The sequence below is a fragment of the Podarcis vaucheri genome (assembly GCF_965113315.1).
Source record: "Podarcis vaucheri genome assembly, chromosome: 2".
Lineage (NCBI taxonomy): Eukaryota > Metazoa > Chordata > Lepidosauria > Squamata > Lacertidae > Podarcis > Podarcis vaucheri.
Genome location: NC_138760.1, coordinates 42,248,195 through 42,257,357, shown reverse-complemented (window position 1 = coordinate 42,257,357; position 9,163 = coordinate 42,248,195). Strand labels below are relative to the sequence as shown.

At 47.6% G+C, this 9,163-nt stretch overlaps 1 pseudogene across 1 annotated transcript; it reads right to left on the bottom strand.

Annotated features, from left to right (window-relative positions):
- Nucleotides 1-6,521: 6,521 nt before the first annotated feature.
- On the bottom strand, nucleotides 6,522-8,014 carry LOC309521652 (urotensin-2 receptor pseudogene; annotated as a pseudogene). Its single transcript has one exon. The product of its transcript is annotated as a urotensin-2 receptor pseudogene (transcript).
- Nucleotides 8,015-9,163: the final 1,149 nt, after the last annotated feature.

The following is a 9,163-nucleotide window of genomic DNA, read 5'->3' as shown; positions in this document are numbered from 1 at the left end:
CTCACTTGCTTCTGCATAGCTGCAATGTGTCCTTCCAAGTCACTCTGCTTGTTGGATGCATAAAGGTTGGAGAGGTGTGAATGCAGAAGCCTCTGGTTTTGTGTTGCTGGAATGTGTTCTACCACCCAGCAGTAACAATCACACCCACTGCTTCGCACACTCTTGTCTCTGGCCTGCCCACCTCTGGAATGCGGCCTGCAGAAGGTTGTTCATGACAGCATGTGGCCCTCAATCCTATAAAGGCTTCCCAGCCTTGCTCTATTGCAGGATTTCCCAAACTTGGGTCTCTAGCTGTTTTTGGACTACAATTCCCATCATCCCTGACCACTGGTCCTGCTAGCTAGGGATGTAGTCCAAAAGCAGCCGGAGACCCAAGTTTGGGAAACCCTGCTCTAGGGCAACCAGGCTGAAAAGATTTGGTAAATGGGAAAAGAGGAGTTTTTGTGTCCCAGAGGATCTATGTAACATAAAATCATCAACAATGGTATACGTTTTCTCAGGAGTCGGCCAGTTGAAAACAAACAAGCAAAAACAACAAGGCAGCGCTCTGGTGCATTTAACAGTTCTGCAAAAGAGGGAATTTGGACAGCCAATGCTTATTAAGAAGGGCTGAAGATAAACAACATCCACTGAAATTCCCTCTTCTGAACAATCATTGTGCAGGAAGAGCTCTGTCTTCATTTCAGCTGGTTACCGTCGAGAATCATAAAGGGAGTTCTCAAAGGGTTCCTTCCTCCTGCTGCTATCTCATATTTGGTTTTGATGATTTGCCACTTTTCTGCCCTGATTAACTCAACAGGTCTAATCCACCCCTCATCCTAATTCCAGCGTTAATATCAGCCTGTTCAATAGACCGGCTAAATAGACTGAAGTTATAAGAAATGGCGTGCAGCACAATTTTATGCTTGTTTACGCGCAAGCGAGTCCCACTGAGTTCAGTGGGGACTACTGCCAAGGAAGTGTGCACAGAACCTCATCTTGAGAAGTCTCTGAGCAATTTGATTCAGCAAGTATTCAGTACACCCAAGAACCCGCCAATCCCCACATGTCGTGTGCTACTAGCTTTGAAGCATCATGCAAGTCATTAAAAATGTACAGTTTTTATGTTCAATTATGTATAGGAACATTTATTTTAAAACACTGGGGGGTGGAATGAACAAAAAAAAGTGTGTTTTCCTTTCCTTTAAAAAGCAAAGCATCAGCAGAAACCCATCGGATTCAAAGGTGTTCCTCTTTGCATGTAAGGATAAAAACTCTCTAGATACGCTTGAAGGGGCCAGCTCTCTTTTTTAAGAGAGGGAGGGCTAAAAATCCAGACCCCCCCCAAAAAAAAGGTATTTTGAAAGATGGTATAGATGTCAGGCCTTCTGGCCTTCTTCACTTGGTCGCAAGGGGCCAATAGCCAGCTGCAAAAGGCACCTAGCACCTGGCGAATTTTGAACGCTGACCCAAAGGCTGATTCACGTATCATGCCAGCCGCATCAAGGACACCATACAATGGCGGCTTTGTACCATTGCTATAACTTCTGTAATCAGAACACCATCTGCACCTGTCCTTTCATAAAGGGGTGACACCATTCCACCGCTGCTTAGTCTTAGTGGTGGTGGGCCACTTTGAAAGTTGTTCCTTTTATTGAGTAAATAGGCCAGCGTGCAGAAGGGTTTCTTTGCCATCTCATAGGGTGCCATCATGCATGCAGAAGTCCTAAATGGCTTAAGATGAAAAAGATCACAACTAGCTTTGACACTTTGCTAACTCCAAGCTGCTGTGCCTTTCAGTATAGGAAGGTCAGCAGACATTTGACTGCTGTAGTCTTCCGTCTGGGAAGGACAACTCTTAATCACTTAGCCCTAGTTCCCTATAAGAGAAAGGGAGAGCAGAATGGGTCCATTTGTGCATGGAAATATTCCCTTGATCTTTACAGCAACAGTCAGCAGCAGAATCTCAATGAATTAGGTTGGGGGTAGAGGATGGAATGCAATCCACCACCCTCTCCAAATTAAGCCACACAGTGGTACATATAAATGCAGTAATACATACCAAATGGAATATGGATGTTTTTGAAATGCCAGGGCACTGCTATTTAGAACACTTGCTACCTCACAAGAACAAGCCATAAATGTGCCTGCCCCTTTCATTTTCTTGTTACAGACGTAATTCTCCAGAACATATTTATGAAGTATCTATAATGGAAATTTGCCATTACCTAGGCTGTGCAGGGAAATGGGATCATTATGACTTCAGGAGCGCTACACCAAGAACAAATTTGCCTCATTAAGTCTAATTCAGATGCCCCAGACCATTAAGCAGTATCAACCAAAAGCATTGGCATTTCTTGTTAAGGGATTTTGCAGTGCTGGAGAAAACTCCCAAGAGTGACAATGTGAGCTGTTGTGATGTCACAGGATGCTCACAGAGAAGCAGAGGTTCACATGTGTCACATGACCCATAATAGCGCTTGCTCTCACAGCTGGGAAGCCTACTTGCACATACTGCTGTGCGCTTACTGGATCCGTTCTCACAATCCACCCAACAGAGAGATTGGGTGTGGGGTCAGCAGGTGAGTGGGGCCAGTGGCCACAAACTATCCTGCCACTCGTGCAGTGAAGGTGTAGACCAGAAGCCTAAGAACAGGCCTACTGTGTGCTAAGCTAAAGTAGCTCTGGACAACAGAAAGGTGATAAACAGGTCAGTTTTTATAGGGAAGTAGAAGTCCATCTGACCACCACCAATGCAAAAGCCGAGTGGGAAGAGATCCCAGGCAATAGGGAAATGAAGGAACAGGCAGCCCAGAGACATGGGTCACTGAGCGAAAGGTGCAAAGAGACAGAAGCCTGAGAATAATGCAGGTGAAGGAGAAAGAGGCCTAGGAAGAAGTCAAGCACCAATAAGAAAGGAGGCTGAGGAGTGGGGACCCAGCATCACTCAGGGCACAAAGGCAGAAATGGCTGTTGACTGAAAGGGAAAACAGGAGCATTCTCCCTTTATCTGACAAGGCAGCTTTCTGAGAGTGCGTGTGGACAGTGTTAGAAACTCAGATATGTAAGCTAGGTGCCAAATGGCTCCTTAAACCAAGGTTACAGTTGCCAAAATGGAATGTCTAGTTGCCATTTTGGGGCAAGCCGGCTCTAATGCCTTATTTTTCAAATGATGGACTGACTGTGATTGATTCTCAGTTAAACATCTGGCTAGTTCGGATGACAACCTTGATCTAGGTTAAGAGCTTGACTTAAAGAAGAAAAGGCACTTGATAGCGGGACAATCTACATATATACTGGCCTATTCCAACCTCTCTTTCTTAACAGTGACTGCTCCTGCTCAGGCTGCACAGAAAAAGCATTTTGGTTTCCAAAATTCATTCTGACTGTGCAGATAAGATATAACTGATGGAATTCTACAGGATGGGGTATTCGTGTGTGAAAACAGTCCAGACCCAATGATCCCCTGATAGTGAAGAAGTCAAGCACCATCCTGGTGACCAGGCATCTTCACTTGGTTGCAAACGGTTGAAAGCTAGGTGCAAAATGCCTGCCTAATTTTGAACACTGTGTGGCACAAGGAATTGGCCAGCGTAAGGAGGAAAAGCCTGTTGGAAGGTGTAGGCTTAAGATCAGGGGCCTAAGGAAATGGGTGGTGGAAGAAAGGTGGGACTAAGGAGAAGGGTGTGCAGGGGAAATTCTCCTAGCCTAGGTGTGGGGAATTGTATACAATCATCAGGAAAGGAGGTAAGAATGCTGTGGATGAGGCTTGGGCACCTTGGGATACAATACCAAGAGGCCACAGGGTTGTCAGACTCCTGTGTCATTACAAGTTAGAGAGGAGTGGAGAATTTTTCCACATGGCTTCTCTCATCACAGCTCAGCCATAAGGAGGCAGGAAGAACCAAGGGACAGGAAGAGAAGGCTCATGGCGCTGAAATGAATTTCACATAATGATTCGACAAACCAATTCTTTTATCGACAGCCTTTTAAAGAGTGGGTAAGCAGGTGTTTATGTGTTTGTGGAAAGTAATTGTCAGGATACTTACAAAGGATGGCATTCAACTAAATAACCGAGTGAGTGCAAGGATTACTGCTATCACAAAATGACTTATTCTACCCCCAAATACGCTCCAGAGGGTTGGGGGAACTCCCAGAACAGATTTAGGGGTGTGTAGTAGGAGAGGATTTCTCATTCTGTGGCACAATGAGAAATCCTGGTGCTGGTAGAACAGTAGCCTGAGGGTTGTGCTGCATACAACCCACAGAATTTATTTCTGTGGGACTGCTGTGGATCAAAGAGTCTGAGATTTCCCAGCTCCTGGATATCATTTATAGTGGGAGCAGTTTCACTTCTCGCCAGCATTCATTCCAGCTTAGGTAAAGGTAAAGGGACCCCTGACCATTAGGTCCAGTCGTGACCGACTCTGGGGTTGCGGCGCTCAACTCGCTTTATTGGCCGAGGGAGCCAGCGTACAGCTTCCGGGTCATGTAGCCAGCATGACTAAGCCTCTTCTGGCGAACCAGAGCAGCGCACGGAAACACTGTTTACCTTCCCGCCGGAGCGGTACCTATTTATCTACTTGCACGTTGATGTGCTTTCGAACTGCTAGGTTGGCAGGAGCAGGGACCGAGCAACGGGAGCTCACCCCCTCACGGGGATTCGAACTGCCGACCTTCTGATCGGTAAGTCCTAGGCTCTGTGGTTTAACCCACAGCGCCACCCGTGTCCCTCTCATTCCAGGTTAACAGTTATTTAAAATGTAGCTTTCACACACTCTAGACTACCCTGAGTTTTCCTTACCATTCATTATTGTTCCTCCAAGGTTCATTATGTTGGGGGGGGGGGCGGACAAAAACACACTTTATTCCCAGGAAAAATACATATATATTTAAAACTTCTATCCTATTGCTTGGTTTATGTAGCAACACCCCCTCCCACACTGGACTTTTCCACATAGATAAATGTAAAAACAAGTATTAATAAATGGTCCTGACCTTTCAGAAGCAGCAATTTTATCAAACTATTCCATCATTATTTTCAAATATATATATATATATAAAGACTTGCCACATCAATTAGTACCAAAAAGGCAGATTTTGGGCATATAGGCTATTTTTGGAGGGGGATTGGCTATTTAAAAAAACTACAGAGACTGCATGTTTTTCAGGGACTATCAGCCTCAAAATCAAAACTAGTGTAAGGCGTTCTGGAGCTTCAGACATACCAGTAAAAACAACCTGTGATTGCACATTATTTGTTCAACCCTAATTAAAGAAATCACTTTCTGAGTGGACTTTTATTCTGGCTATATTAATTGTAGAAATTAATTAAGAGGGGTGTATATTCTGTATGGCTAGAAAAACTCTTAAATTCTTCTAAGCCAGCAGGTTTCAACCTGTTCAGGTATATGGAACATCTTCCTCTCCCTTTCAATATTTTCCTCCTCTCAAATTTCTGCCTTCACCACATTCACCAAAACCAAAATGGTAGTGGTGGCCTAGTTCGGTTGCATTTCTATTTAGGTCCAGACTCCAGTTCCACTAGCAAAACTCATATTCAACCCAATCCAGAAGCAAGAGTCTTTTATAATGACACTCTTTTAATAAGCTTAAGAATGATCTAGTGAAGGCACAAAAGCATTCCTCACTGATCAGTCTATGTAAGAAAACAATGAACCTGACAAACATTCATAAAAGAAGTCTGCAATAAACTTCCAAGGATGGAGGACTGAGTGTGACATGTATTTCAATGGTCTCCCCATCTAAAAAAATCCCTGCCCATAGAAAGCCAGCTAAATCCTCTTCCCAAATGTGCTAGCTTTTCTCAAGCATAAACATTTCCATATAGAATTAAATCATGTAACTCCTCCCACACAAACACACACCTGAATTCTGAAATTCTGTAGTTCTGTGAGAACTGTACCAAGTGCTCTGTTTCATTCTGAATGTTTGAAGGGACTCCAGTGTCACTCCAGGCCTTTTTAAATTTTTTTGTTAAGGGTTGGGGGGAGAGAATTTGATCAGAAGTTAGGATTGTCTAGCCTAGAATATTTGGGTTGGTGCCACTTTTGCCTCTGTGGCCCAAGTCAGCAAATAGTTTTGCCAGAGCAGAGATGCTCTGAGAAGCAAGTGTGAGGGAGAAGCAGGCTTCACCTTAGCAGCCTGATAGCAGGTCCCTTCTGCATCTGTTCTAGCTCCCAAATTTATTTCCCCCTTTTTGACAACAACACACCCTGTGGCCTTAACTTTGAGGGGCACAATCAGAGGTACTGCCAGCTGCTGATCCTAGGGACCACTCAGAGATAGGTTTAGAAATGCCAGATTGAAAGCATCTTTACACAAGTGATACTTGAATAGGCTTTTGACAGAAGCAAATAAAAATATGTATAAAATCCTGGGTTTTCACTGCAAAGACAAATCACACATGAACCAGGATGCCCAACTACTTTAAAAAGGGCATACCTTTTATTTTTAGTCCACTTTAACAAGATCCACAACTGACATGATCTAATTTAAGACTGCATGATTATGCACGCCTATCTAGGAGTAAAACCCACCAAATTCAAAAGGGAGTTTCCATTTTATATGAACAGCATCGGGCTGCAGTGCCATCAAGGAAGACTTACTTCTGAGTTAGCAAGCTTATTGTACAATGCTGCGCATATTTACTCCAAAGTTTCACCAGTACTTAATGGAACTGTTGGTAGTTGGCACAGTTAGGCTGGCAGTACTTGCTTGGAAACAAGTCTGGCTGAAATCAAAGGGGTTTACTTCTAAGTAAGCAAAGCTAGGCTCATTCTACACAAGCCTTTCTTTACTTAAGTGTCCCTCCTTGGAAATGGGCCCAACTCCTCCCAAACTTTAGTCAGACACATAGGAGGCCTTACCTTGCCCAGGCCCAGCTGGATCTCGGAGGTGTTTGCAAGCTGCTCCTAAGAAACCGGGGGAAGAGAGTTCATTTGCAGTCCCTTAACGTGGCCATGCTCAGGGCCTCGGATCCGGACTCGCCGTGGGTGCCGGAGGAGGTGGATCGCCTCCAGGAGCAGTGCAGGCTGGAGCCCCTCTTGCGGAAGGACGACGTGAAGCGGTAGAAGTTGCTGTGCCTGTTGCGCAGGTACTCGCGGTAGTTCCTGGTGAGCAAGGTGTAGAGGAACGGGTTGATGCAGCTGTTGCTGTAGGTCAGGCAGGTCACCAGGTAGTTGATGCACTTCTGGGTGTGGGGCGCGAGCCCGAGGGGCCCGTGGTAGAGGGGCACCAGCTGCCAGATCCAGAAGGGCAGGAAGCAAGCCCAGAAGACCAGCACGATGGTGAAGACCAGGATGAGCACCTTCTGGCGCGGGGAGCGCTTGGGCTCCTTCTTGCGCGGAGGGTTCCTCTGCGACTCCAAGTAGGTGGTGGCCAGGCGCGCGTACAGGCAGCCGATGATCAGCCCCGGGGCCAGGATGCTGGTGCTGAAGAGCACCGTCAGGTAGAGCCGGTAGGCGTCGGGGCTCCAGGTGGGCGCGCAGATGTGCTTGCCGTCCTTGCTGCGGCTCAGCGTGACCATCAGCATCATGGGCAGCGTGAGCAGCAGCGACACCCCCCAGACGGCGCCGGCCGTGGCTTTGCTGAAGCGCCGCGACCGCTGCCGCGTAGCCAGCGGCCTGGTGACGGCCAGGTAGCGCTCGGTGCACATGACGGTCAGCGTGAAGATGCTGGCGTGCATGGTGAGCAGGTCCAGGCTCAGCAGCACGCGGCAGCCCAGCTCGCCGAAGTACCAGTCCTGCGCCACCGACGTGCCCACGATGAAGGGGATGGAGCACAGGTAGAGCAGGTCGGCCAGCGCCAGGCTGGCGATGGAGCCCGACAGGGGCGCGCTGCGGGCGCACCGGCCCGAGCGCCACAGCAGACCCAGCGTGTACACGTTGCCCGCCACGCCGGCCACATACATCACCGACAGCACCGCGCCGAAAGCCCACGCGGCCGCCGCCTCTCCGGGCCTGCTCGACGAGGCATTGCCCGGCCCCCCGACGGCGCTCCAGTTGCGCTCCATGGCGGCCGGGCGCACGCGGAGAGAGTGGGGCAGCCCGGCCGTCTCCCGCCCAACTTGCAGCGCGCCGCGGTCCGGGCAGCCAATCGCAGAGCCCGCTTCCAAGCTCTCTCTCTCTCTCTCTCTCTCTCTCTCTCTCTCTCTCTCTCTCTCTCTCTCTCTCTCTCAGGCGCTGTGCAGGTGGTCCGGGCGCTTCCCGCTAAGCGAAAGCAAGCGAAAGTCTCCTGGAGCCATTAAAGACTAACACGTTCCATCTGGCGTAAACTTTCCCGGGACTGCAGTCTGAGTCTGCTCCATCAGCTGCATGAAGTGTCAGCCCGGGTTGCGTCTGTGCGCGAGGGGAGGGAGCGCAGGCAGTAAGGTCAGGAAACGCACAGATGGGGATAACGTTGCCACCCGTCCTATATAATACTGTACAGGACTGTCCCGTATTTCGATGAAAAATGCTACATCCTGTATTGATAAAAATTTGTCCTGTGTTTCAGGGGTCTCTCTCTCCCTCTCTCTGCCAAGTTAGGGGTCTTCTCCAAATGCATGCGTTTGAAAGTTCATTCATTTAAGCTCTGGGTAGCCAAGCCCAGACAGATTTACAAATTTCTGTGACCAATTCCAGAGGGGCCATCTGGTTAGGCTGCAATAGATTGTAATGGATCGCTTTGAAGTCACTTCAGCACCAGATAATAAAAAAAAAATTGCAACGCCCCACCCTGTATTTTGCCAAAAGAAAGGTGGCAACCCTAGGGCTGATTCACAAAACAGTTGGTTGCTAGCAGGCATTTTGGCATCGGTGAGCCAATTACCACATGTTGTGGTTTGATAATAATCCATCATGCCAATGGTAGCATTTAACCTCTTGGGTGGATTTTGCTCTTTAGCTCCAGGGTGGCCACCTTAAGCTCAGTTACAGAGAAATGTGCCCCCCCAGTCTCTTGGTATATTGCCATTTCTGATGTCAGATTTGTGTCTGTTTCTTCTCTTGCGTAGAGACTGGCCTGTCTATCCTACATAGAATGCAGAAGGGCATTATTGGCAATCCTCATAAAAAGCTTCTTGTCAGTGAGGAGGCAAAATTACAACCTCTTGTTTGAAAGTGGAAGAGGAGAGTTGGTTGACCATCCTTAAAGGTTTTTAATCAGGTTGTATGGTCATCTG